This window comes from Phalacrocorax aristotelis, chromosome W (genome assembly GCF_949628215.1).
Source record: "Phalacrocorax aristotelis chromosome W, bGulAri2.1, whole genome shotgun sequence".
Classification (NCBI taxonomy): domain Eukaryota; kingdom Metazoa; phylum Chordata; class Aves; order Suliformes; family Phalacrocoracidae; genus Phalacrocorax; species Phalacrocorax aristotelis.
In genome coordinates this window covers 25,112,536-25,140,142 of record NC_134310.1, presented here as the reverse complement: position 1 = coordinate 25,140,142, position 27,607 = coordinate 25,112,536, and the positions used below count along the sequence as shown (strand labels likewise).

The 27,607-nt window shown below is 45.9% G+C and overlaps 1 long non-coding RNA gene across 3 annotated transcripts; it reads right to left on the bottom strand.

The window, feature by feature from the left end:
- Positions 1-1,414: 1,414 nt before the first annotated feature.
- On the bottom strand, positions 1,415-13,219 carry LOC142049375 (uncharacterized). Of its 3 annotated transcripts, XR_012657706.1 has the most exons (5): positions 13,028-13,219; positions 11,989-12,091; positions 7,671-8,425; positions 5,939-6,005; positions 1,415-2,769 (listed from the first exon to the last, which is right to left on the bottom strand). It is a non-coding gene; the product is annotated as an uncharacterized LOC142049375 (long non-coding RNA). The 3 variants fall into 3 exon arrangements; XR_012657705.1 differs by lacking the exon at positions 5,939-6,005 and having other exon boundaries at positions 7,671-8,546; XR_012657704.1 differs by lacking the exon at positions 5,939-6,005 and having other exon boundaries at positions 13,028-13,216.
- Between the last annotated feature and the right edge of the window lie 14,388 nt (positions 13,220-27,607).

The window sequence follows — 27,607 nt, the reverse complement described above, 5'->3', positions numbered from 1 at the left end:
CTATACTACACAGACACATAAACAAAGCTACATTAAGAGCATCAAGATCACAAGGTCAAGCACTCAAAAACTTAAGACAAGAAATAATTAAGGTTCCATGTGCAATTTCAGTTTTTCCTCTTGCCTCTTTCCACATCATGACATAGCATTTTTCCCATGAGATTACTCTGCCTGTTTCAGCACACAAAGCCTAGTGCTCTCAAGGGATAGAATGCAGTTCAATAGTTGAGGTACTTATTATCTGGAACATTATCTAGATTGTACAAGAACATATGGTCTTCTAGTAGGCTCATTCTCCTGTTTACTTTCCTCTTCAAACCTGAAATATCTATTATCTCATCTCAACTCAGCTTCCCATGCAAGAGTACTTTGCTCCACAACTTGTTCTCAAGTTCTTCCTAGCAAGGGGGGAAAGAAATATGTACTCGGTTGTTCCTGGAAACCTTTGTCACTCATAAGAGAGAGATAGCTGCCTGTCTTTTAAGGGAAGAAATGGTGAAGTCCATCTCAAGAGGAACTTGAAAATGTTGGTTCTGGCCAGCCTGTATCATCTTCCACCTTTTCTGAGCAAGGCTGTAGAGAGTGTCATTGTGAGAGGACTTCAACGATCTCCACCAGGTAAAACTTCACAGATAGAGTAAGTTCCTGTGCTGGTGTTTTCAGACATTTGACCCTTTTTACCTAAAAAATACAGTGATATATATTTTCTTCTGTATGGTTTAGCACTAACCTACCAAAACTACTAACATCAATTCCCTTTCCACGTAACCATGGTGATGGTTAGTAATGGTGCTCCAGCAGCCTCTGCTATTTGTAACCAAAATAGGACTCCTGGGCGGACGTTCACTGTGAGATACTGGGGATGCTGGAACTCTCTCCAGAATGACCTGTCCCACCTGTAAAGGATCCTTGTTCCTTACTGCTGTTTCCTTTTTTTTAGCACCATGAAGTTGTTTCTTATGCAAGGCCATCACTAGTTTGTGATAATGACTGCTTGAAAAGCATTTTTAAAAACATTCTCTTTTTATTCAATAATCATAATACATAAAACTTCAGGACAGTATGTTGTTTTGCTCTGAAATAATATTTTGATACCTTTTTGCTGCGGAGAAACAAACCCCCACTAAATCCCTCTCAAACTATCTGTGACTCACTAAGAAACAGGTGGAGGTTTGTGAGGCTGAAAGGCTGCTGGCTGGAATGAGTAAGCCTCCTTCCACACTGGCCAGCAAGGACTAGGCTGCTAGTCTGTCAAGAGGCTAGGTATATCCTGGTGGTTTTCCTGCTATCCTACTGGGAAGATGTCGTGGTTCAGCCTCGGTCGGCAACTAAACACCACGCAGTCGCTCGCTCACTCCCCCCAACCCTGTGGGACGGGGGAGAGAATCGGAAGAGCAAAAGCACAAAAGAAAACTTGTGGGTTGAGATAAGAACAGTTTAATAATTACAATAAAATAATAATAATGATGATTATAGTAATAACAATAATGATAATATAATAAAAAGGAAAAGGGAAAAAGAGAAAAAAAACAGAAAACAAACAATACAGCCGCTCACCACCCACCGACCGACGCTGCTCCTCCCCAAGCTGTGATTGCTGCCTGCGTCCCCCGGCCAGCTCCTCCCAGTTAACATACTGGGCATGACATTACATGATATGGAATATCCCTTTGGCCAGTTTGCATCCACTCTCTTAGCTGTGCCCCCTCCCCTCCCGGCTTCTTGTGCACCCAGCAGAGCATGGGAAGCTAGGGGATTCCTTGACTAGTACAAGCACTACCCAGCAACAACCAAAACATCAGTGTGTTATCAACATTGTTTTCATACTAAGTCCAAAGCACAGCACTATGCCAGGTACAGTGAAGAAAATTAACTCTATCCCAGCTAAAGCCATGACAGTTAACCAGTGGGATTTCTTTTTCTTTAGATTGTCACCGAAATCAGGAACAGAAGTCCATAACACCAACGTAGTAATAAGAAACAGGCATTCTTCATAATTCCTCCTATCGTGCGTACCACAAGTCGGATAGACAAAGCTTATATTGCTCAGTTAATATACATACGCATTAGGTTTCCTGGAACTAATTATAATACGTGCATCTTAATTACCCATGCATTTTAAGTCCCTTAGGAGCCCTTGAAGAGATATCAGGTGGTCTCTAGTGGTCCCTAGTGGTTTGTTGAAGGCATGTTTTTTGTGTCCTTTCCATGAACTCTTGAGTCCTCCTTCCACATATGGCCATGAGTTGGCTCATCGAGTAATCTTGTCATCGTGTATTGCAAGGTGTGTTGGTTTCAGCTGGTGTTCTGACTCTTATCTAGATAGAGATGCACTTAATTCCTTTTGTCTTGGTTTCAACTGGCACTAGGTTGTTTGCATCCCTCCAGGATATTCCCCATCAGGCTTGCAATTTCCTTGAGTGCATTCTTGCCTGAGGCCCCTTACAACAAGATGTTCCTGGATAGCAGCTACAAGAACAGATCAAGATGATTCCAAGGGAGAGGAGCAAGCTACTTCACCTTTGCCTTGCTTTAAATCTCCCCCAGGAGCATTCGTGTCAGCAGGAGGCATTAAAAGACTGAAACACTATTACAGAAGGCTAAAGAAAGGTAAGCGAAGTCACTCAACATAATACCACTGTTGTAACTATAGCAAGGCATATTAAAACTGGTGCAATACAAAATAGACAAATATTTCTTATAGCATCAAGATAGTGTTTTCTTCTTTCTCCTTTCAGAGGAAAGGACTTCATTTTAAGATTGATACAGCTGCAGGAAAAAAAAATACATTTCAGCCACACAAGCCTTTTCGGGTCTGAAATCATGCTTGAGAATCAAAAGGAGGTTCTGTGTGCCCCGAGTAATATATTTTTCCCAGAAATATCAATTGGTCAATTAAAATATTCTTCTCAAAAGTTCTCTCTCTCACCTTTAATCTTATCCCATCATGATTAACACACATGAAAGATACTGGTTTTGAAGCTCCTTCCTCTTCTACCAGCAGGTGGATCTACAAATCAACCATGAACTTGCCTATGTCCACTGTTACTGTGCAATTTGAACTAATATTTGCAAGCATAGCCCTGTGCTCTCGGTGGTGCTTACAAACACTTTTCTAGTTATCATCCTGATCTTACACTGTGGAAAAAAAATGCTCTGCCTTACTTTAATGAAAACAAAGATTTTGCAAGCTGCATTAGCAATAAAAGCATGTGGTGAGCATGCGCTAATCTGGTGGTTAGAAATTTGCCTGGTACACTAAGAAATATGACCATGAGTAGCTGGCGAGTCTCTATGGCAGGAAACTGCCTCATTTCTCATTGCAAGTCAAAAGCAACTGACTTGTAAAGTTCATGACTGCAGTGCAGTTCTGACAACTCCAGCAGGATGAAGGCTTATGCTCAAACTGGGCCTTTTATAATGAACCCAAGGGCTCTGGCTTGAACAGCAAATACATTTACCAAATGAGATAGCAACTCATCACTTCACTCTGTAATTTCCTTTTTCCATCTGTCTAAATCAGGAGAGATTATGACTTTTCTTCCCAACTGAGGCTCCAGGCTCGCTGCATTCCATTCACTCTTATGTCCCCTACTTTACAAATGTAAATAATTTTCAGAAACACAATCTCTCTACTGGCCTTATAGCAACATTAAAGAAACAAATCCTACAGCATATTCAGTTCAAGCATGCAGTTTTCTGCTCTCTGCCAGTTTGCATCTTTGTCAGACATTGCATAACCTGGTCTTTGAAAGGAAAGAGTTTCCAAATGTTCTGTGTCATTAACTCTAATTTGCTCATCTGTATCTGTTCTAAAAGAAGCGTAAAGAAAGTTTTGGTTTAGGTTTTTTCGGGGCTTTTGTTTGGTTGGGTTTTTTCTTTTTTAAGAAATCTGTGTTATAGTTTCATTATGAGAAGGAAGAGCTTTGGATTTATTAGACTCTAAACCAGCTGAAATGGTACAAACTGTCAATATACACAACCCTTTTAAGTTACACAGGAAGTTGCAGGAAACTCCAAAACATCAAAACAGACAAATTATTCATATAAAGTTCTGGTCTGCCTTCTGCAATCTGACTTTCATTTCAAAGTGGGAATTTAGCATTCCAAGTTAAATCAGGAAGTATTTCTGTCAATTAATCAAAGCTTTATGCTCCAAAGTCTGCTTAAGATCGGCCTTCACAAACCAGGTAGAAAAACAATGCTGTATGAACCAACTCTAAAAGTATGCAGCTGTATGAGCTGAATCAAAGTTCACAAAACTCAGCTGGACTCAGGACACTTGTTTTTCAAAAAGAATTTGGTGAGACAGGCCTAAGTGAGAAGGACCAGCCCTACGTAGCTCCAATTTAAAAAAGAGAGCATTTCAAGACACACACAAGAAAAAGAATTTTTCATATCAAGTCTTTACAGCTTCACGTAAACTTCAGATACCTAGTGGAGGGCATAAAGATGACCCTGTACTGGGTCTCCACTGTTTCAAGTACCTTAACCCCTCCAGTGGCAGCCAGTCACCCTTGCTTGGTGGGAGAAGTAACCTGGGGAGAAAGGCAGGTTGGGGCAGTGAGAGCCTCACACCAGCAATAGGAATGAAATCTGCCTTGCCATAGCTCTGACCTGCACCAGGCCTGAAACTGAGAGGTGCTAGAGACTTCCTGGGGCTCTTGTATCACCTTTATTTTCAGATGCAATTAAAAAAAAGCCCCACAATCTCAGACTAAATCTACTACCTCATTGACAAAGGTAAGGGGAAGACAGGCAAAATGCAACAGTTAATTTCATTCAAAGAGTTCTGGTCTTGACCCATGGTTCTAGAAATTTTAATGGGTCATTGATAAAATAAAAATCTGGTGAAAGATTTGACCCAAGTGTTATAATAAATAAATTTATATTTTAATAGAATTTGAGGCCACCAGCAGTTTTATTTGCTTTCAAATTAGCTTTAATATTTAAAGAGCTCCCAATTTATAAGTAAGACTGTGATTGCATAAGACACTGGCCTCTTTGACCACAAAGTCTGTTCAGATGCCTACGATTATTTGTGTATGAGTACCTGCAGCACTGTGAATACTGGTACCATTGTGCTTAAGTATTGCAAATTTGATCCAATACAAAAGAATCTGGACACTAATTAGCAAGTGATCAAGCTTAACAAGGCCAGGGGAAAAAAAAAACATTCAGAAGAAATAATTAAGTATTTAAGATTATTTAAAATTATTAGAAAGTAATTTTAAAGGAAAAGTCTAATTCTGTTGAGGGAGGTCTAATCCCTGATCCTAAGGCATTACTGAAGGTGCCTAGCCTTTTACATGAAGCTCTAAATCTTTAATTCAAAAGGAGTTACAGGAACTTTTTTTTTTTTTAATCAAAAAATTACATGGCTGGATCACAAGCTGATTCTTAAACATTTTGGAGTATGGCAGGATCATGTGTGCAGACATTGAGATTAAGATTCCCAGTTGAATTAGCACACTTTCTTGTTTTGAATCCCCAGTCCTAAGCCATTAAAACATTATATGTAAATAGTAGTCTGTCTAGAGGCAATAAACTTCAGTTTAGAAGTGATCTAGTCACCAAGGCTTGGGGCACTGTCTCATCCCAAAGAAGCAGAAAAGCCTACATTTAAACAGAGCTCCCCAAACCTGCAGCAGAATTTCAGAGTAACTCTCAGCAGCCAAAACTTCCATAAACATCTGTTACAAGCACAGTCCCAGGGCAGGCTCGGAAACTGCAAGATTAAAACCAGGACAGCGCAGCGCTGTGGCCAGCGAACAGGGGCATCAAACAACCATGAGTACAGAGACCAAGGAAGCTAAAAAGCACTATAAGTTTAAAGTGATAAATGCATCAAAGCCTCAGATGACAATTACTTCACCACAGTATACATAAACGAAGAATCAGATTTTCTTTCCACCCTCTGCCTCTCAAAATGACCTACCAGTGTTGAGGAGTCTATCCAAAGAGCCATGTTTATTCTGCAGTTACATATTGATGTAGACAACCATCTCCGCAAGTGGATTAAGAAAAAAAGCCAATGTTTCTGATCAGCACACATTAATATCCAAATCAAGGAATTATCAGAGTAGTATTTCCTTTCAAAAGCAAATACCCCATTTTCAGAATTAATCTAATGAGAAACCATGAGACTCGAGTGGCTAGAGGCTGGAGAGTTCCAGAACTTAAGAAATAAGGACAGTATAACCTAAAATGCCACTACACCCCCATCTGCCCCCACCTTCATTCTAGCAACAATGTATACCTAGACATTACATACTTGCAAGCAATTCTTGAGTGCTTAAGGATATCGCTATTTATCAAACATATATGTTTATACATGTTCCTTTTCCGGGTTAAGTATAGGTGGCCCATCCACCTTGGTAAAGACCAGTGATAATTGTCTTTTTGTAAATTAGTTCAGGTTTACTCTTTATTAAGCCCCCACCAACCTAGAAATGCTTCTGCCAGGTTTCTACTCAGTTGTCACATACCATTTTCTACATTTTCACTCTTATCTACTTTGATTATCAGCACAACAGAATATAAACTCTTAGGCAAAGTGGGATGAAAGCTGATAACTGATACCACAACTTTACAAGTGATGCTGCAAACATTTCTATGGAGGCAGAGGGTGATGATACTATCTAGGACTCTGATGTCACTTTGAGACTCAGGATCACATACTACAACTTGTATTTCCTACAGCTAGAAATACTAAGAATTTAAGAAGTATTAGATGTTGAAGCAATATAAGCCATTTTAGATTTTTGAGAAGTAAAAGACCAATGTAAAAATCTATCCTAAGATAGACTTGGCTTGTTAATATGTAAAGCCCAAATATCTGAATGTCAGTAGGTAAAGCAGAGAAATCACTTTGAGGAAGGTTTGGGTTTTTTGTTTATTTTTTGCCTTTTTTTTTTTAACCTAAAGCTTTTCCAATTCTTAAGACTTTCTTCTATTATTAACGGAAGAGTTCTAATCAAAATCCAAGTTCTGTCCAACATACCATCGTAAATGTAGGTTAGAAAGCAACTTATATAAACAAAGGAAGATATTTCCTTTGTTTAAACATAAGTGTTATTTTTCCTACTGCATGCCCTACCCCAAACCAAAATTAAATCTGAATTTCTCTATCATCATTCCATTGTTCATTTTTAAACGTTTGCTCTTACTTTTAATGCCACATGTAAACCTCCATGGCAAAGTATATATGTTTTGCTGTTAGCAAGAGATTTATGATAGGAAAATACTGTTTACTTAGAATTCATATTGTCAGATTCACCAAGAAGTTTCTCCATAGCGAGTTTGATGAACCACAGAGGGAAATGCTTTCATCAGCTTCTTAGAAACCTAAAATAAACGCTACCCTGCTCATTCTCCATTTCAGTCTTTACAGCTGTGAATTATAAGCATACTTTCCAACCTGTGAGATGTACCTCACAGTAAGGCACCACAGAAACCAGTAACTGAGACAAAGCACATGAAATTACAAAGTGTACAAGCTAAATACTATGAAGCAGAAACAACTCTTATTTCAGTCAATTAAGGCATGCACTAAAAAAAGCTGACCAGCATGCATTATATATGTAAAAGTATGGCCATGCAAGTGTATGAAACAAAAATACCTGAAAAATGCAGGACGCACACACAAGTCTTCTGAGAATAGTACTAACCTTGAAGCAGAGAGTGAGCAACAACTTTTGCAGGACTTGGTGCTACAGGAAGGGGTCGAAGAGGACGAGGCTTCGGAGTTGGGGGAGATATTTTTTTTTCTTCCAATGTACTTTACATAAGTTCCTGGGAAATACCCCCTCTTCCCTGTGGTTTCATTAAAGCCATTTAACCAACCAATTTCCTCAGGCTTTGCTTCTTCCCCTTCACTGAATCCAAGTGCTAGTAAGGTACCTTTATTCACAGTTAATATATCTCCTAAGTGTAAGTCAATGTCATCTTCTCGCTCTTTTTTGTAGTCATATAAAGCTCTGTATTGATATCCTTCAGCACTCATCTTGGCAAACAATTTAACGTTCAAAAGTGTTAAACAGTATCAAAATGCAATTGTCCAGTTATATTTTTATGTACAAATATATGTATTAAATGGGATACTAAAAATGTCAATAGCAATGTCTAAGTAATAAAATCCACTAGAGAATCAAAAAGCACCAGGATCTAGCATTGCACTGCTGATATTTTTACTGATGTATTTATTCTGAGTCGATGATTGTTGCAGAAAAATCTGTTCTACTTCTTCTATGCCTAGCAATATTCTTCCAATTAGTTCCTTTTCTGAGCTTGCTGGCACTTCTGGGTCTCCATACTTGAGTTCAGCTGATTCTTATAGCTGGTCACACCTTCTTCAGATGTGCTTGCCATAGATTGCCCACATGTCTTAAGTATTCTGCCACAGAACTCTGCATACATGCTCTTCCTAGAAAGAGAAAACTGGTAAAGTAGTTTCAAATTCTCTTGATGCTTGTGAACTTGGAATTCCACTTATGACTTAAGCTGTCTGCAACCCTGGCAGAGGTCATGTGTCCCACAAAAGAGCCCTAAATAACAATATAAAAAAACATGGCCTCACAGAAGGAAAAAAAACCCTGTCAGCTAATGCTTGCATTTTTCTAAAGGATATATGTCTAATTACTTGAACTGAATTTGCATCCCTGCAGTATGAGGCATGCTGCTATACATTCCCTCCTTCCTTCTCTGTGGCTTATGGCTACTGAAGTCTCTGAGAGCGAGAGGGCTAAGCCCTCAAGGCATCCCTGTAGTGCAGTATATAACCTGGCTGCAAGATTTTACATGTTATCTCCCTGAAGACACATAGCCACAACCCTTCCCCACAAGAGGTCTGCCAGGATAGAGGAGGAGCTCGCTGTAATTAGGATTGACACTCACCACTGGGATATTTAATTGCCAATGCAGAGGGTGAGGATGGGCAACAACCTCCAGCCCAAAACCTATTAGAGGGAGGGGTCTTTTCATAATCTGCAGGAGAACCAAAACATCCAAAATGCTTTTACTTGACAGGTACCATATTTCTGTTTTCTTAAAAAGAGGTGCTTCCCCACTCCCCCATCTTCCAAATGGTGGGGTTTGTTTGGGGTGTTGGCTTTTTTTTGGGGGTGTTGGCTTTTTAATGTGTTTATGGTATAATATTAGAAAAACAATCAGTTACTGAAACAGGCACATCCAGACCACCTAAGCAGCACTAGCAGGAGAAAAGTATCAGGGTATATGATTAAGTTACACTAAAGGCAAGAGACTGCAGGCCTAAACATTTGACTGAAGGTTGCCTGACCATAAAGTAAAAAGGAAAAATGATTTTTTTTTTAAATCTATTTAGAAAACAATAGCTTAAAGACATACAGAACAGTGAAAGTTTTCTAAACATTATTTAAACTGTTACTCATTTTCATCTAATTAAAAAGACAAGCACAATCATAATTTGAAATGCTACACTGGAAACCAGAAAGTGCTACCTACTCAAAGTTGCATTGAAACTCCTAAACAACAGCTGAATAAAAGACCTGAGGGGGCTGTGTAATACCAGTAGGTAAAATATTGACTGCATACTTAGTGCCACAAAAAGCTGAATTTTTTTGAGCAACACTCCCTTTTACACTGTAAAGGGACACCAGTAGACAGGGCTGGAATAAGAAACCTCTGACGGCCCTTTTCCACACCATTTACTCTAATATCTCAGTCATCAAGTCCTTGGAACATGACTAACTGAAAAGCTAAAAAGTATTTATAAGAATACTTCCTTTTGCAGTGGATGGCCCTGATCCCTGATTTGTACATAGCTCCTCTTCAGTCCATCAGGTCTAAATATAATTCCCTGCAGCTTATTGCACAACATCTCTTGTAACAGAACACGGAAAATCTTGCAAGTTCTTCAAGAACTTCCTTATCCATTGCAACCAGTTTTTCCTGTAGGAAAGAATTATCTGAGTCTGAATTAGACTTCTCATTTTAAAAAAGTCTAAACACAAGTATTTATTTTAATACCTTTCAAATCTATCCACATGGATTAGGCACCCAGCTCCCACCAAAATTTTAATGAGAAATTTCTGCAGCCACTTCTGAAAACCCAAACTATGCTGATTAGCTCACACTACCAAACATCACAGACTTTGCAATTAACATGAAGAAAGTTTCGCTGATATTTTATTGTGCCTTTTCTACCAGAAGAAAGCACAGAGACAAGAACTAGGGGGGGACGGGGAGGGACAACAAAAATCTAAACATGAGTATCAATTAAATTGTACAGAAGCCTTTTCAAAAGCATGGGTTCCTCCCATTTCACATAGCAAGAGAACAAAATGCACTTATACATCTCAGATCTAAATGCTGGAGTTAATCTAAATGTTTCCAATCAAAACCAGCTATGCACAGCAAAACCTGCTAGAAAAATACCACTTCAACTACATTAAATATTCAAAAATATTTACTTCTTTTTAAGAAAGGTTCAACAAGTACTCTGCTACAACTACTCATTTCACTCCTACTTGTCTACAGGGATTTTGGCAGTCAACCAAATAAGTCTTCTAAACACTGCATAATTTAACTGACTTGACCTACTCCTCTGATCTTTTATTATCAAATGTGTCATAGCAACTTTACGGCCAGATATTTAAAGTGATTACTTGTGTCTCTTACATTTGGTCTGATAATACAAAACTGGAAATCTTGCAATTACAAAAACTGCTTATGACAGTTTTTAAGCATATTTTGAAAACTCAAAACCTGAATCAGATAGGACAAAAGGTCCAATTTACTTGCATGTTAGAACAACTCAATGCAGTTAGGACAGCAAAGTTTCCCTAAATCCAGCTTCCCTGGGGCTCAGAGTTGCAGTACTGGTTCACACTCACTCCTCAGCACTGCCTTCAGTGCAGGGCCCCCAGCATCCCATCTCCTGATTTACCCTTCATGTACCTGGAGACACACTGAATTTCTTGGATTTATGCCTTTTTTTCTAGTCTCATTATCTGTCAAGTTTGGAGTGGACAGACACAGGCTCTCCACACCAGTCTGGTAACACTGCAGCATCTCCAAATAGCTCTTTCACAGTTCTTTACTTTCTGTTCTGTTAAGATCCTGTATAAACAGATCCCCTTTATTCCAATTGGAGTTACATGGTCTCTACCCTCAGACGTTTTGAGTCAAACTGATTTTAGCTGATTACTCTTAAAATAAATATCTCAAAGACTGACCATCTTAAGTAGAGGGAAAAACACAAACCTAACACTTCAGGCAAGAAACATTGTTATATTTGAGATGATGTATTACTGGATTTCCATTTGACAGGTGGAATGAAAAAGGAGGAAGTATTGCAAGAGAATCAAACGCTCATTTGGTTTTTATTTACTAAGAGCTTGATCCCAATGAGAGATTCCTGAGTTCAGGCAGAATTCTAGTCTCTCAGTAGAACAGTTTACGTTGGCCATTTCAACAGTTATAAAATTTAAAATTCAACAGAAAGTTGCAAGAGGTTCTTGTAAATTTAAGTGGAAAAGGAAGGGAACATGAAATCTTCCCCTCCACTCCCCCTATTAAAAAAGATGTCTGGCGCCCACTCCACTGGTGCCCAAGCATTTTCTCCTGTACTAACTAGCATTCCTTTGGTGACTGAAAACAAAAACAACTTCTGCCCTGTGAGTCCATGTTACTGCTAGCCCAACTAGAGAGGTACACACGTGTTACCGATCCAGCACCCCCATACAAAAGATAGCAAAGATTTTCTTCACTTTTAAATTAGCACATTTAATAACCATATCTCCTCGTATTGCCTCTAATACTTATTTTAAAAAAAATCCCTAGGGTAATAGTGCTTAACACAAACTTTCCTTCGACTGCAATTATGAGCTTCATGAATAGAAGATCAGACTAATGTACTTCGGGAGGCACTGAAATAACGGGAATTGAAGCGTAACCAAGAAATTTTGCTTGGAGACTGTCTCTTCTCCCCACTAGGTGTCTACATACCTGTAACTCAAACTGCAGTTCTCTCTGAAGTGTGATGCTGTCACTCTCCAAATCGAGATAACCAAGGTAAGTACCACAAAGGAACGCTATTTTCTGCAAGAAACTGAGGTCCAAGATACATAACAAAGTATTAGGAGATACATACTTACATATCTCCCTTTATACTACTTCTAGTCTTTGAAAGAGTGATTTTAAGCCTGTGAAGAATCTACCACTGAACAAGTTCAAATATGTACACATAGAAAAATTACATTAACTTCACTGTGGACACTATAAAGCACATCCCATTCTGAAACATTTCAAAGACTTTATATAGGCTGCAAAGCTATACAAGAGGACAGGGGAACATCAAAGTGCTTCAGAAAAGTAATTTTAAAATAACAATCAAAAAAAAAACCAGAAAGGCAGTACAAACTGAGCTTCCATCCTAGCAAGAGGCCAGTAAGTTAACCCCTCCGGGAGCCCTACACAGAGAGGCACCCGGGCGGCAGTCTTCGCCGCAGAGCGGCCGTTCTCCAAGTGCCGGTGTTCAATACCCGCGCCCCGGCCCCGCCCTCGGCGAAGACCTGGGGAAAGCCAGGCTCGGCGCCGCGCCGCCCCACCACCCATTCCCCCTAGAAACGGCCGCCTGAGTGCTTCCTACGGACACCTCACCCGCCGCCCCCAGGGACGCCAGGGGGGCAGGGGCGCCAGCCCAGCACCCCGCGCCACACGACTGGGCTAGAGCTCCCGGACAGCCCCGCGGCCGCCAGACCGCCCGCCCCCAGCCACGGGGGAGCTCTGCCGCCCCCAGGGTTCGGCGCTGGCCGCAGCGCGCGGCCCACCTGGGCCTGCCGCGCCAGTGGGCCCAGCGGCGACACAGCCGGCCCCAAACAGAGGAAAAAGTTGCACAGACCGAGGCGGCGGCGTTCCTGCTCGGCCTATCACCCCACAGGAACGGCCGGTGCCCGGGTCTCGGGCAGCCACACGGCTCGGCCCCAACTTGCCTTGCCCTGTCCTCCTGCCCCCGCGGCCTCCCGCGGGGCAGCACCAACTTTACCTCAGCGGCGACGCCTCCCTCCCGCCACCGGACAGCTGCCGCCGCGTCACCCTACCCTCCACCAGTCATCCGTCCGGCTGCACGCCCAGGCCCGACTTCCACCACCCGTGCTCGGCGGCGGCGTGTTCGTCGCTAACACTGCCTTCGCCCCAGCGCGGCCGCCAACACGCGCCGCCTCTTCCCCTGCCCCGCCCCGCGCCGCCCGCTGACTGACAGCGGCTGAGGGGCCGCGGGGCTGGATGCCTGAAGCTCCCGCCCGCGGCGGAGGAGAGCTGTGATCGCCGCCCACGAGGCGGATCCGGTGAGGCCCGAGCACCTCCTCAGCCACAGAAGGCAAGGTTAGGCTGGGGAGCAATGGTGAGAGGAACTTCTTCCTAGTTCCTCTTTGGGGATTTTTCTCCTCTTTTTTTCTTCCCTCCCCCCATTTGACATAAAGTGTTGGTGGAAAGCGCCCAGAACAAAACAGCTGCCTCTACTCCCCTGTACCTGGGACATGAGTGGCCCACTGGATCCTGAGCAGGGTCATGCCACGTGGCAAGGTGATGGCGACCTGCTGTCCCCTGCCAGCCCACCACAGTAGGTCTGCTCCTCAAGGGGCAGCTCTGTTCTGTCGGGCAGGAGCCTGGCTGTGGCAACACGCAAGGAGCCACTGTCCTCCTCTCACCCCTGTCCAGCTGCCTCCGCCCTGCACAGTTGGGAGCTCTGCACTGCTCCAAATGCCCATCAGCCCTGGCTTAGTAAGAGCTGTTTTGCAGCAGGCACAGTCAAATGGGTGGAGGTGGTAGTTGTCTGAAGTAGCCAAGTTCTTCAGTTGATACCATTAATTACCATCATACAGTGCCAAAGTTTGCTAGATTCCATGCAGCAGAGAATAAAATGACATATTCCCTGCTCCAAGGAGTGTACAATCTCTAGTGGATTTAACAACGTGAGGGTGTGACACAACACTACACGGTTGCAAAAGTCTCATGCTGCTGAGGTATGTGTACTGTGTTTGAACAGGTCTCTTTATCTTTAGATACTAAATATGCTGTGCTGGTTTTGGCTCGGATAGAGTTAATTTTCATCATAATAGCTAGTATGGGGCTATGTTTTAAATTTGTACTGGAAACAGTGTTGATAACACAGGGATGTTTTAGTTATTGCAGAGTCAAGGCCTTTTCTGCTTCCCACACCACCCCACCAGCAAGTAGGTTGGAGGCACACAAGAAGTTGGAAGGGAACATGGCTGGGAGAGCTGACCCCATGATACCATATGACATCATGCTCAGCATATATAGCTGGGTGTGCTGGTTTTGGCTGTGAAGGGGTTAATTCTCCTCACCATGGGGGGTCGGCTACCTTTCCAGCTTCCCACACTCTGCCGAGTGGTGGAAGGCTGGGAGGGGCAGGGCCACAGCTAGAGCAGCTGACCCCGACTGGCCAATGGCATGTTCATTACATACCATGTGACACCATGACCAGTATATTAAGGGAGGGCAGGTTGCAGCTTGAGGGGTGTGGGGCTGTGTTGTGTGTGGTTTGTTTTGGCAGATCATTCCCCTTCCCCCCACCCCACCCCGGGTTTCGTGCCTCTCATTGTTCTCCTTTACATTGCATTTCTGTTGCTGTTTATTTTTTAATTTTAATTATTAAACTGTTCTTATCTCAACCCACGGGCGTTACCCTTAAGATTCCCTCCCCATCTACCGGTGGGGGAGTGAGCGAGCGACTGTGTGGGGCTGAGCTGCCGGCCAAACCACAACAGTCTTTTTGGAGCCCAACGTGGGGCTCAAGGGTTGGAGATAATAACAGCTGCTGGTCACAGCACCATGTTGTCCTTTTTGCAGTTGGTGTTCAAGATTGGTGTTGGTTTGTTTAGTCTGCTGTGATTAGTAACGTTTTGCCTACAAGATTTGTTATGCAAACACTCGTTTTCAGCTTTATCTGGTATTTGGGGTTTTTGCTGAAACCGTTACTGTACTTTGGATACCACCTTGATGAGGCAATTAGCAAATATACCTCCTCCTCTGAGAGATTTTATATGGAGAAAATACAGAATAGTCTCTTTGCAACTTTGTTCTATGATGCTTCCACCTTTCTTACAACAACCTTTTTGTATCTTGAACATCCTTGGGTGGTTAAGGTGCACTTATTGTTAGTTTTGGGGCATGTTGTTTTGGTTTTGACTAAGCAACTTAAGAATATCACCCAGAAATCTGCCCCAAGGCTTGATAGTTACGAGCGGCAGGACATGTGGGATATCATGGGCAAATACCTAAGGCAGTGGGTACCCGCAGTGTTTTGGAGTTTCACCCCCGAACAAGTGCAGAATCCTGAAAAACTAGTAGAATATTTGGAGAAAATATGTTGTTATCTGTGTCTCTCTGGAGTTCCCAGGGTAACTGCAATGCGCTGGGGCCTGGCCTGTGTGTACTGAGCCATGCTCAACAGTATTAATTGCTCCCAAGGGGAAGACAAGGTCTCTGGATTGACAGGCAAAGTGACAGGCACTGCAACCATTCAAACCCCCAAGACAAGTACTGGAGCTGACTCAGAGAATCAACCCGTGCCACTATCAGTCGCCCCCATACACAAGACGAAATATTGGAAGGGGACGTCAACTCTTTTGGAATGGGATGATGAAAAAGCAGGGCCGTCACGAGGAGAGGAGGAAGAAGTCATAAATGAAATAGAGACCTCCCGATCCCTGTCCTTGAGTGAGTTGCGAGACACGCAAAAAGATTTTAGCCGTCGTGCAGGTGAGCACATTGTCACCTGGCTGCTCCGATGCTGGGATAATGGGGCCAGTAGCCTGGAACTAGAGGGGAAGGAAGCCAAACAACTGGGATCCCTTTCTGGGGAAGGGGGCATTAACAAAGTAATTGATAAGAAACCCCAAGCCCTCAGCCTCTGGAGGCGATTCCTGTCCAGAGTGAAGGAAAGGTATCCCTTTAAAGAAGATGTTACATATCGCCCAGGAAAATGGGCAACCATGGAGAAAGGCATCTAGTATCTAAGGGAATTAGCTGTACTTGAGGTGATTTATGGTGACCTGGACGATCAATGGTCATTCAAAGATCCAGATGAAGCCAAGCGCACACGACCCATGTGGCAGATGTTTGTACAGAGCGCACTATCTTCGCATGCAAACTCATTGGCAGTAATGTCCTGGAAAGATGACGAGACACCAACAGTGGCGGAGGTGATTGATAGACTCCGGGATTACGAAGCAAATATCTCTTCCTCCCTCGTCTCTGCTGTGGAGAAACTTTCCCAAGAGGTCCAGCAACTCAGAGGACATATGTCCTGCTCCCCACTTCTACAGGGTAGTGTCTCAGCTGTTATGAATAAACGTCCTTTGGCTCAAAGGAGAGGATACATACCACAGGCCACCCTATGGTTCTACCTGCGTGACCACAGAGAGGATATGATGAGGTGGGATGGCAAGCCTACCTCGACCCTAGAGGCAGGAGTACGTGAACTGCGAGGAAGAACAATCACTCTTGATATCACATACACATGAAGTGAGTTGTGACTACCATGATCAAGACTAGAGGGGCCCTGCCTCCAGCCAGGTGGAGGAAATGGATAACTGGGCTTACTGGACTGTGTGGATCCGATGGCCTAGCCCGTATGACCCACAGGAGTATAAAGATTTAGTGGACACCGGCACACAGGGCACCTTAATGCCATCAATCTGTATAGGGGCAGAACTCATCAGCATTGCTGGAGTGACAGGGGGATCCCAAGAGCTAACTGTATTGGAGGCCGAAGTGAGCCTCACTGGGAATGAGTGGCAAAAGCACCCCATTGTGACTGGCCCCGAGGCTCCGTGCATCCTTGGCATAGACTACCTCAGGAGAGGGTATTTCAAGGACCCAAAAGGGTACAGGTGGGCTTCTGGTATAGCTGCCTTGGAGACGGAGGAAACTAAACAGCTGTCTACCTTGCCTGGTCTCTCGAAGGACCCTTCTGTGGTGGGGTTGCTGAAGGTCAAAGAACAACAGGTGCCGATCGCCACCACAACGGTGCACCGGCAGCAATATCGCACCAACAGAGACTATCTGATCCCCATCCATAAACTCATTCGCCAACCGAGGAGCCAAGGAGTCATCAGTAAGACCCACTCACCCTTTAACAGTCCCATATGGCCAGTGCAGAATTCTAATGGAGAGTGGAGACTAACAATAGACTATCGTGGCATGAATGACGTCACTCCACCGTTGAGTGTTGCTGTGCCAGACATGCTAGAACTTCAATATGAACTGGAGTCAAAGGCAGCCAAGTGGTATGCCACAACTGATATTGCTATCGCATTCTTCTCCATCCCTCTGGCAGCCAAATGCAGGCCACAGTTTGCTTTCACTTGGAGGGGTGTCCAGGACACCTGAAATGGACTGCCCCAGGGGTGGAAACACAGTCCTACCATTTGCCATGGACTGATTCAGACTGTACTGGAAAAGGGAGAACCTCCAGAACACCTTCAGTACATTGATGACATCATTGTGTGGGGCAACACAGCGGAAGAAGTTTTTGAGCAAGGAGAGAAAATAGTCCAAATGCTTCTGAAAGATGGTTTTGCCATAAAACAAATTAAGGTGAAGGGACCCGCACAAGAGATCCAGTTCTTAGGAATCAAATAACAAGATGGTCGTCATCAGATTCCAATGGATGTGATCAACAAAATAACAGCCATGTCTCCACCAACTAGCAAAAGGAAACACAAGCTTTCTTGGGCGTTGTGGGTTTTTGGAGAATGCATATTCCAGATTACAGTATGATCGTAAGACCTCTCTATCAAGTGACCTGGAAAAAGAATGATTTCAAATGGGGCCCTGAGCAACGACAAACCTTTGAACAGATTAAATGAGAAATAGTTCATGCAGTAGCTCTTGGGCCAGTCCGGGCAGCACAAGATGTAAAAAATGTGCTCTACACCACAGCCGGGGAGAATGGCCCTACTTGGAGCCTCTGGCAGAAGGCACCAGGGGAGACCCGAGGTCGACCCCTAGGGTTTTGGAGTCAGGGATACAGAGGTCCAAAGCCCGCTATACTCCAACTGAAAAAGAGATATTGGCAGCATATGAAGGGGTTTGAGCTGCTTCAGAAGTGGTTGTACTGAGGCACAGTTGCTCCTGGCACCCCGATTGCCAGTGCTGTGCTGGATGTTCAGAGGGAACGTCCCCTCCACACACCATGCAACTGATGCTACGTGGAGTAAATGGGTTGCACTGATCACCCAGCGGGCTCGAGTAGGAAGCCCCAGTCGCCCAGGAATCTTGGAAGTGATTGTGGACTGGCCAGAAGGCAAAGATTTTGGATTATCACCAGAGGAGGAGGTGACACGTGCTGAAGAAGCTCCACTGTATAACACACTGCCAGAAAAGGAGAAGCAATATGCCCTGTTCACTGATGGGTCCTGTCACCTTGTGGGAAAGCACCGGAGATGGAAGGCTGCTGTATGGAGTCCTACACGACAAGTAGCAGAAACTGCTGAAGGAGAAGGTGAATCGAGCCACTTTGCAGAGGTAAAGGCCATCCAGCTGGCCTTAGACATTGCTGAACGGGAAAAGTGGCCAGTGCTCTATCTCTATACTGACTGATGGTGGCAAATGCCCTGTGGGGCTGGCTACAGCAGTGGAAGCAAAGCAACTGGCAGCATAGAGGCAAACCCATCTGGGCTGCCACATTGTGGCAAGATATTGCTGCCCGGGTAGAGAACCTGGTTGTAAAGGTATGTCATGTGGATGCTCACGTCCCCAAGAGTCGGGCCACTGAAGAACATCGGAACGACCAGCAGGTAGGTCAGGCTGCCAAGATTGAAGTGGCTGAGGTGGATCTGGACTGGCAGCATAAGGGTGAACTATTTCTAGCTCGGTGGGCCCATGACACCTCAGGTCATCAAGGGAGAGATGCAACATACAGGTGGGCTCGTGATCGAGGGGTGGACTTGACCATGGATGTTATTGCACAGGCTATCCACAAATGTGGAACGCGCGCTGCAATCAAGCAAGCGAAGCAGGTAAAGCCTCTGTGGTATGGGGGACGATGGCTGAAATATAAATATGGGGAGGCCTGGCAAACTGACTATATCACACTCCCACAAACCCACCAAGGCAAGCACCATATGCTTACAATGTTGGAAACAATGACTGGCTGGCTGGAAACATATCCTGTGCCCCGTGCCCCTGCCTGGATCACTATCCTGGGTCTTGAACAACAAGTCCTGTGACGACATGGCACCCCAGAGAGAATTGAGTCAGACAATGGGACTCATTTCCGAAATAGCCTCATAGACACCTGGGCCAAAGAGCATGGCATTGAGTGGGTGTATCACATCCCCTATCATGCACCAGCCTCTGTGAAAATTGAACAGTACAATGGACTGTTAAAAACTACACAGAGAGCAATGGCGGGGTGGAACATTTAAGCACTGGGATACACATTTAGCAAAAGCCACCTGGTTAGTCAACACGAGGGGATCTGCCAACCGAGCTGGCCCTGCCCAGTCAGAAATCCTACACACTGTGGAAGGGGATAGAGTCCCTGTAGTGCACACAAAAAGTATGCTGGGCAAAACAGTCTGGGGTCTTCCTGCCTCAGGCAAAGGTAAACCTGTTCATGGTACTGCTTTTGCTCAAGGACCTGGGTGTACTTGGTGGGTGATGCGGGAGGATGGATAAGTCCGATGTGTGTCTCAAGGGGATTTGATTTTGGGTGAAAACAGTCACTGAACTGAATGGCACAATGCGATCTGCTGTATAATATTGTGTGTCACCTCTGTGTTGTATCAATGATATCAGAGTACAAGCCTCCCAACCCATGGAAGATAAACTGTGAAACAAGCAGTGCAGCAGTGATGGAACGATGACTGACTCGGTATGCAGCAACCCAATGCCACACACACCATCTCTCCCACCCTGAAAGACTGATACGACAGATGGAGCCCAGAGTCATGGACTGGATGAACTCAGTGGACATTTTAATGGACATTTTACAGGGAAGGTCCATAGACTAAGGAATGATGTCTGTGTATTATGTTAAAGGATGGGAAGGGGAGGGGTGGTGGTTGGTACAGTTGTATTGCATATGGGACCTGGGCATGGTGTAAATGGTATGGAATAAGGGGTGGAGAATGTGCTGGTTTTGGCTGAGAAGGGGTTAATTCTCCTCACTGTGGGGGTCGGCTACCTTTCCAGCTTCCTGTGCTCTGCCGCGTGGTGGGGGGCTGGGAGGGGCAGAGCCATGGTGGGGGCGGCTGACCCCGACTGGCCAATGGCATGTTCATTCCATACCATGTGACACCATGAACAGTATATTAAGGGCGGGCAGTTTGCATCTCAGGAGCAGCACAGCGTTGGGTCGGCGGGCGGCAAGCGGCTGCGTCGCATGAGGTTTGTTTTGGCGGTTTATTCTCCTACCCCCTCCCTTCCCGCCCCCGGGTTTCACGCCTCTCGTTTTTCTCTTTTCCATTGCATTTTTCTTTTTTTTTAAATTTAATTTTAATTATTAAGCTGCTCTTATCTCAGCCCACGAGCGTTACCCTTCTTATTCTCTCCCCCATCTACCGGTGGGGGAGTGAGTGAGCAACTGTGTGGGTCTGAGTTGCCAGATAAACCACGACACTGGGGGAAGAAGAAGGAATGGGGAAAGTTCAGAGTTATGGCATTTGTATTCCCAAGTAAACATGAAGTGTGATGGAGCCCTTCTTTCCTGGAGATGGCTGAACACCTGCAATGCCCATGGGAAGGAGTAGAAGGATCTTAAAGGGAAGCTACGAGTGGAAACAAGTCCACAAACGGGGCAGCAAGAGAACCACTCCCTTGCCCACCACATCACCCCAGGTGCCTCTGCACAATAGGTATGAGACTCTAAATGTGGAGGGCCAGTCAGTGGATGATGTGGCTATTGATCCATTGACACCAGAGGAGTCGCCAAGATCAGGAAAACCTACCCCCCATATTACCACCACCTCCACAAGGAAAAAAAGATGGTTCATAGTTGTAGGAGACTCCCTTCTGAGGGGAAGAGAGGGTCCACTATGCCAGGCTGACCCTCTTCATAGGGAAGTCTGCTGCCTCCCAGGAGCCCAGGTTAGAGAGATCGCTAGGAAACTTCCTAGCCTGGTATGGCCCTCGGACTACTACCCTGTCATGGTTTTAGCTGGGAGAGAGTTTATTTTCTTCACTCTAGCTGGCATAATGCTGTGCTTTGGCCTTTAGTATGAAAACAATGTTGATAACACAACGATGTTTTGGTTGTTGCTGGGTAGTGCTTGTACTAGTCAAGGACTCCCCTAGCTTCCCATGCTCTGCCGGGTGCATAAGAAGCCGGGAGGGGAGGGGGCACAGCTAAGAGAGCGGATTCAAACTGGCCAAAGGGACATTCCATATCATGTAACGGCATGGCCAGTATGCTAACTGGGAGGAGCTTGCCAGGGGAGGGAAGCAGCAATCGCGGCTCGGGAATGGGCAGCATCGGTCAGCAGGTGGTGAGTGGTTGTATTATTTGTGGTTTTGGTTTTTTCCCTTTTTCCCTTTTCCTTTTTATTATCATTAAAATTACTGTTATTATTATCATCATTATTATCATCATTATTATAATAATTATTATTTTATTGTAATTATTAAACTGTTCTTATCTCAACCCACAAGTTGGGGTTTTTCTGTGCCTTTGCTCTTCCAATTCTCTTCCCCGTCCCACAGAGGTGGGGGGAGTGAGCGAGCGGCTGCGTGGTGTTTAGTTGCCAACTGAGGCTGAACCGCGACAGTCCTTTTTGACGCCCAACGTGGGGCACGAAGGGTTTGAGATCATAACAGTTGCTGCTGACAGCATTGATTCATCTGTTCTTAATATTAGTTTGTCCAGTCTATATCATGATGATTGTAAAGTACACGTTAAAAATTGCTGTTGGTTTTTGTAGTTTGCTGTGCTCTGCAGTGATTAGAGATGTTTTGCCTAGGAGATTGGTTATTAAAACACTGGCCTTGAGCGTTATTGGTTATTTGGGTCTTGCATGGAAGCCATTACTGTACTTCGGCTACCACCTCCTGGAGACAATTAGCAATTATACCTCCTCCTCTGAGATGTTTTTTTATGGAGGAAATACAGAATGGCACCTTAGCTACCATCTTCTATAATGCCTCCTCCTTCATTACAACAACTTTTCAGTATCTTGAACAACCTTGGGTAGTTAAGATATATTTGTTGGTATTGCTTTGGCAGACGGTGTCAGTTCTGTCTAAGGTTAATAAGCAATTTAAGAATATCATCCAGAGATCTGCCCCAAGGCCGGATAGCTATGCGTGGCAGGGTATGTGGGATAGCATGGGCAAATACCTAGGGCAGTGGGCACCCCCATTGTATTGGGACTTCGCCCCTGAACTAGTGCAGAATCCTGAAAAATTAGTAGAATATTTGGAGGAAGTATATTGTTACCCTGGCAATTCCAGAGAGATACAAATCACTGCAATGTGCTGGGGCCTGGCCCATGCCTATCAAGCTCTGTTTAACAATATTTAGTACCCCCAAGGGGAAGAGAAGGCCTCTGGATCTTAAAAGACAAAGACAAGGAAAGCAATAAGCAATGCGGCCACTCAAACCCCCATGACAGGCACTGCAGCTACTCAAACCCCAGTGACAAGCATTGCAGCTAAATCAGAGGACCAACCCGTGTCAGTATCAGTCGCTGTTGCTGTACGCTTCTATGGGAGAACTTATCTTGGGCCGCATATCTCCGGGACACAGGGCTCTACCCACCCTAGGGACAGTGATGCACAGACATCAATATGATGGATACAAAATGTCCGTTTATTTAGCTGCGTCACACACTTATATAGCTCTTGCGCTTCCTGTTCCTGCCACTCCTATGGGGAGGAGTCTATCTTTCCGTCACATCCCGTGATCTTCCGGTCACCGATCCCTGTCTATTCCCCTACATCTCCCCCTCCCCATGCTACTAAAAGTTCTACAAAGTCTCTTGCGTAAGCGGATACATATTGCGATCAGGTCTATATTCATGTAACTCTCGCAGGCGCGCTCTGATTTGTCTTATAACACAGCATAACAATGGCAGCCCACAAGTAGCCATGGTTACTACACACAACAAGATCCCCCCAATTATTACTATCCAATCCCAGTTCATATCTCTCTTTTGCCGCCCTTTCCCAGTGTCGCTCTCGTTGCAATATTGCTTGCGATCTTGTCAAGGAGCTCATTTCTTTTCCCAATGGTACGGCTAGCATGAGGATCCATGTCAGCAGACCCTGCAAAGAGACAACTCAGAAAGGGATTATTCATTGTACATCCTTGCACAGTTCTGCTTTCACACACTTTGCAGGCACCCATTCTATGTGCCCTTCATTCTCAACCGTGGCGTAGCCCCTCCCCAGGCATCTCAGTTTCCATCCTCTCTCCCATTGCTCACTGCCTGGGAACCTTACTCATACCTGCGGATAGCGCTCGCCTGCTTGAGCTTTGCCAAAGTGCTTCTCCACTGCTGTAACTTGCTCCTGCCCGCGTATAAAATGATTAAGCGAATATAATGCACGCATTAAAATAGTTTGCTGAGCTGCTATGGGTATAGCTCCCTTATACCCCTCCCCCTCCCCAAGCTGTATTATTTTTGCTTTCAAGGTGCGATGAGCGCGTTCAACTATTGCCTGCCCCGTGCTATTGTAAGCAATGCCGTGTTTTAATACAATATTCCAAGCTTTACACCATTCTTCGGTACTTCGAGCCCGAAAGCATGGTCCATTGTCTGTTTTTATTTCGGTAGGCTTTCCAAGCCACACCATTACCGTGGTCCAATGCGCAGTCAAGTGCGTTGCGGTCTGCTTCCGATGTTGAGTAGCCATGATGACTCCACTATATGTATCAATTGTAATTGCCAGGTGCCGTCCGGGGGCCAACTGTGGACATTCAGTAAAGTCAGTCTGCCAGATAGCATTTGCTTCCAGTCCTCGAGGGTTGACTCCTGCCCCCCACAATGGCGAGTGCTGACAGTAAGGACAGGTGGCTACTACTTCTCTTGCTGCTCTTATTGAGATGCCACACTCCTTTGCCAAGGCTTTAGCACCCAGGTGCAGTTGTTCATGCAGTTTCTTTGCCTCCGCCAATGTCCAGACTCCCGCGGCTGCCTCATCAGCCATGCGATTCCCCTCAATCAGTGGTCCAGGCCCCGTCTGATGACTGCGAATGTGAATTACTGTCACAGTTGCTCCTTGCTGCGATAAAGCAACCTCTAGCATCAAGGCAATTTCCGTGTGTGGTACACCCTCTCGTTTCATGGATGTGACTACTTTATACACATATAAGGAGTCCGTGCACACATTTATATGCCGATCTATATCCTTTCGCAGGGCCATCTCTAGCGCTTTCGCCTCCAGCCACTGCACACTTTTACCCTGCTCCTCATACGTCTGGCGCATCCAACTATTCCCTTCTTTCCACACTACCGCCTCTCTGTTCGTCTTCGAGGAAGCATCTGTAAAATATGTTGGTCCTGGGTGAGGGGTATCCAAAACTCTACTATCCACACTTAAATCCACCACTTTGGCTGTCTCGGCCCACCTCTGTACCGTGCCTGTGACGATTTTCCCTGGGTACGAGTATCCCGCCAATTGTATATCCTCTTCACTCTCTACCACCTTCCGCCATTTCTCCCCATTCCACGGCACTGTCAGCTTATCTGGCTCCTTCCCAAAGATTCCCTTGCTTTCCCTTCGCAGACGCCAAATCATTCCCCCGGCTACCTTGACTTTTGTGGAGAATGCATCCTTGGGAACCTTCTGATATACCCATCGCAGTGGTTTTTCTTCCCCCGCCCGTATTTGATATAGCAATCCTAATCCTCCACTGGCGGTCAGAATCCAACCTGCGATTAATTCCTCCTGAGGGTCCCACCGCCATACTCCTTCCTTTTGCATTCGACGTTCTATCATCTGCAACTGCTGGACTGCCTCAGGGTCTAAACTCCTGGGCTCCCATGGGTCGGTCCCTTTCAGCAACGCATAGAAAGGTTGCATCTCCTCACCGGTGACACGCACGAACGTCCGCAACCACTGCAGTGCTCCTACCAGCTTCTGTACATCGTGTAAATTTTTAACCTTAGGTGTAAGTTTAATAGGCTGAGCTTGTATGGAATCCCCTTCTATTCTAGCACCCAGAAATCCACACACTGGTCCTCGCTGTACCTTTGCCTCAGCTACCTTGAGGCCCTGTCCCGCAAGGCCCCTTTGGGTGTCTGAAAAGACTTGTTCACACAATGCCTCGGTGGGCGCAGCTATGAGGACGTCATCCATGTAGTGGATCATGTAGATTCTCTCCTGATACTGTCGCCTTACTTGCTGCAATGCAGAAGCCACATACCTCTGGCAGATCGCTGGAGAATTTTTCATCCCCTGCGGAAGTACTGTCCACTGCCATCTATTACCTGGTTCTGCGCGGTTCACCGCGGGCAGAGTAAAGGCAAATCTCTTTCTATCATCTGGATGTAGCGGAATGCTGAAGAAGCAGTCTTTGATATCTAAAACAATGACTCGCCATCCTTTCGGGACAGCACTCAGATCTGGTAGGCCGGGTTGGAGAGGCCCCATGTCCTCCATTTGCTGATTTACTGCTCTAAGGTCATGCAGCATCCTCCACTGTTTTTTATCTTTCTTTTTTACAGCAAATATAGGGGTGTTCCACGAGCTCATCGAGGGCTCTAGGTGCCCTGCTTCGTGCTCTCGTTTTACTATAGCTCTTACAGCCTCTGTTTTCTCTGTTGTCAGGGGCCACTGCTCCACCCAGACGGGCTGTTCGGTTTTCCACACTAACTTGTGCTGACGAAGCCCCTCTGAGGCAGTGGCCCTTATGCTAAATTTTTCAACCCGATCCCCATCTGGGCAAGGGCGTCTCGCCCCAACAAGGGGCTTGCTACCCCATCTGCTACTAGTATGGTCACTATGGCCGTGAGGAGCTTCCCTGCCTCCTCGTCCATGACTTCGAGTTTCACAGGGCAAGTACTAGTCCTCGTCTGTTGTTCTCCTCCTACCCCTATTATACGTTTTCCCATGGTGAGGGGCCAAGTTGGTGGCCACCATTCGAGTGGCATCACTGTGACATCCGCCCCGGTATCCACTAACATTCCTAGGCATATCCGTGCCGGGCAACTTGGCTCTTGTAGGGTAATCATCACCGCTGCCATGGGTCTCTCGTCACGGCCTATGACCAAGGCCACGCGGGGGCTGTAACCTGCAAATCTTGCTGGTTCTGCTCCCCTGCCTGAAGGTTCACTCCCCCTTGGCCCGCTACGGTGGGCCAAGCTCCTGGCACTGGCACCATGATGGGGGCCATTTGACTCACAGGAGGCGTGAATCCCCCTCGCTTCGCCCTCCTTTGGCCGTTTCCCGGCTTCGTAGTTGGACAATCTCTTGCCAGGTGTCCTGGCTTCCCACACACCCAGCACCTCCCTACTGGGCGCGCTCCTCCTCCATTACGTCCTCCCCTTTCCGCTAGCGGGCACCCAGCTTTAAAGTGCCCTTGCCGTCCACACAAGTGACATCTCGGCCCCACCCCGGCCGCTTGCACCATCACCCTTTCTTCGCTTCCACAGTCAGGGTTCTGGCAGATGTGCGCTCCCACACCGCCGTGCTGATTCAACGCCTCCTGGCGCAAGACATGCCTGATGGTTTGACCCAATGATGCCCCCACTGCCAGGGTGCGGAGGATATCTTGTGTTTGCAGATTTGCTTGATTTCGGAGGCAATCCATAAAGACTGCCTCCTTGGCTGCTGGTGGCAATTCTGATTCTATAATAGCCTTCTGCAACCTGTCACAAAACGTTGTAAATGGCTCTGCTAGTCCTTGCTGTATCTTTTGCCAAGGTTCTGCTTTTTTTCCATACCTGCCCACTTCGCTATACGCTCTGCGGGAACTCTCCATTACTGCTTGCAGCTCCCTGCCCCTCCTCCAGGAGCTATCTGGACAGGGAATATCCAGGGCATCTCTATCCTTACTCCATCGAGGCTACAATCTCTGGCTATCAGCCGCCAGTTAGGTAACTCGACTGACTGTCGCTGGGGCGCACCCTTCATTAAGAGTCCTGTCTGCCGCCGAGTTACTTCCCCTAGTGCGCGCATAACCTGCTGCAGCTGCCGCAGCACGTCCTCCACGGACCCCTCCGGAGCTGCAGCGCTCCGGACCTCCCCTTTTGGCGGTCTCTCTCTTCCCTCACTCTGATTGGTCCTCCGAGTCCCTGCTGCCTTATGCCTCTTTTTTGCGCGCTGCAGGCAAGCTGCCCCCTCTTCCCACATGTGGACATCGGTTTCTCCCCCAACTTCTGATTCGCTGCTACTCGAGGTTGATCTATACCCACCCTGTCCTCCCCTCCAGGCACCCCAATCCCCCTCCTCGTCCGACTCCCATCTCAAGGGTTGCCCCGGGAGCCAGTCTCGAGGGTCGGGCAGAGGGCGGTGCCGCTGCCGGCGCTGCTTCCGGCGCTGATCATCTTTCTCCTTCCGCTCCGTCACTCCCGCTGCGTCCGCTGCCACGTCCCCCTCCCCGCGCGCAGGTACCCGCGCCTGTGCCAAATCGTCCCAGGGGTATGCGGGGGGG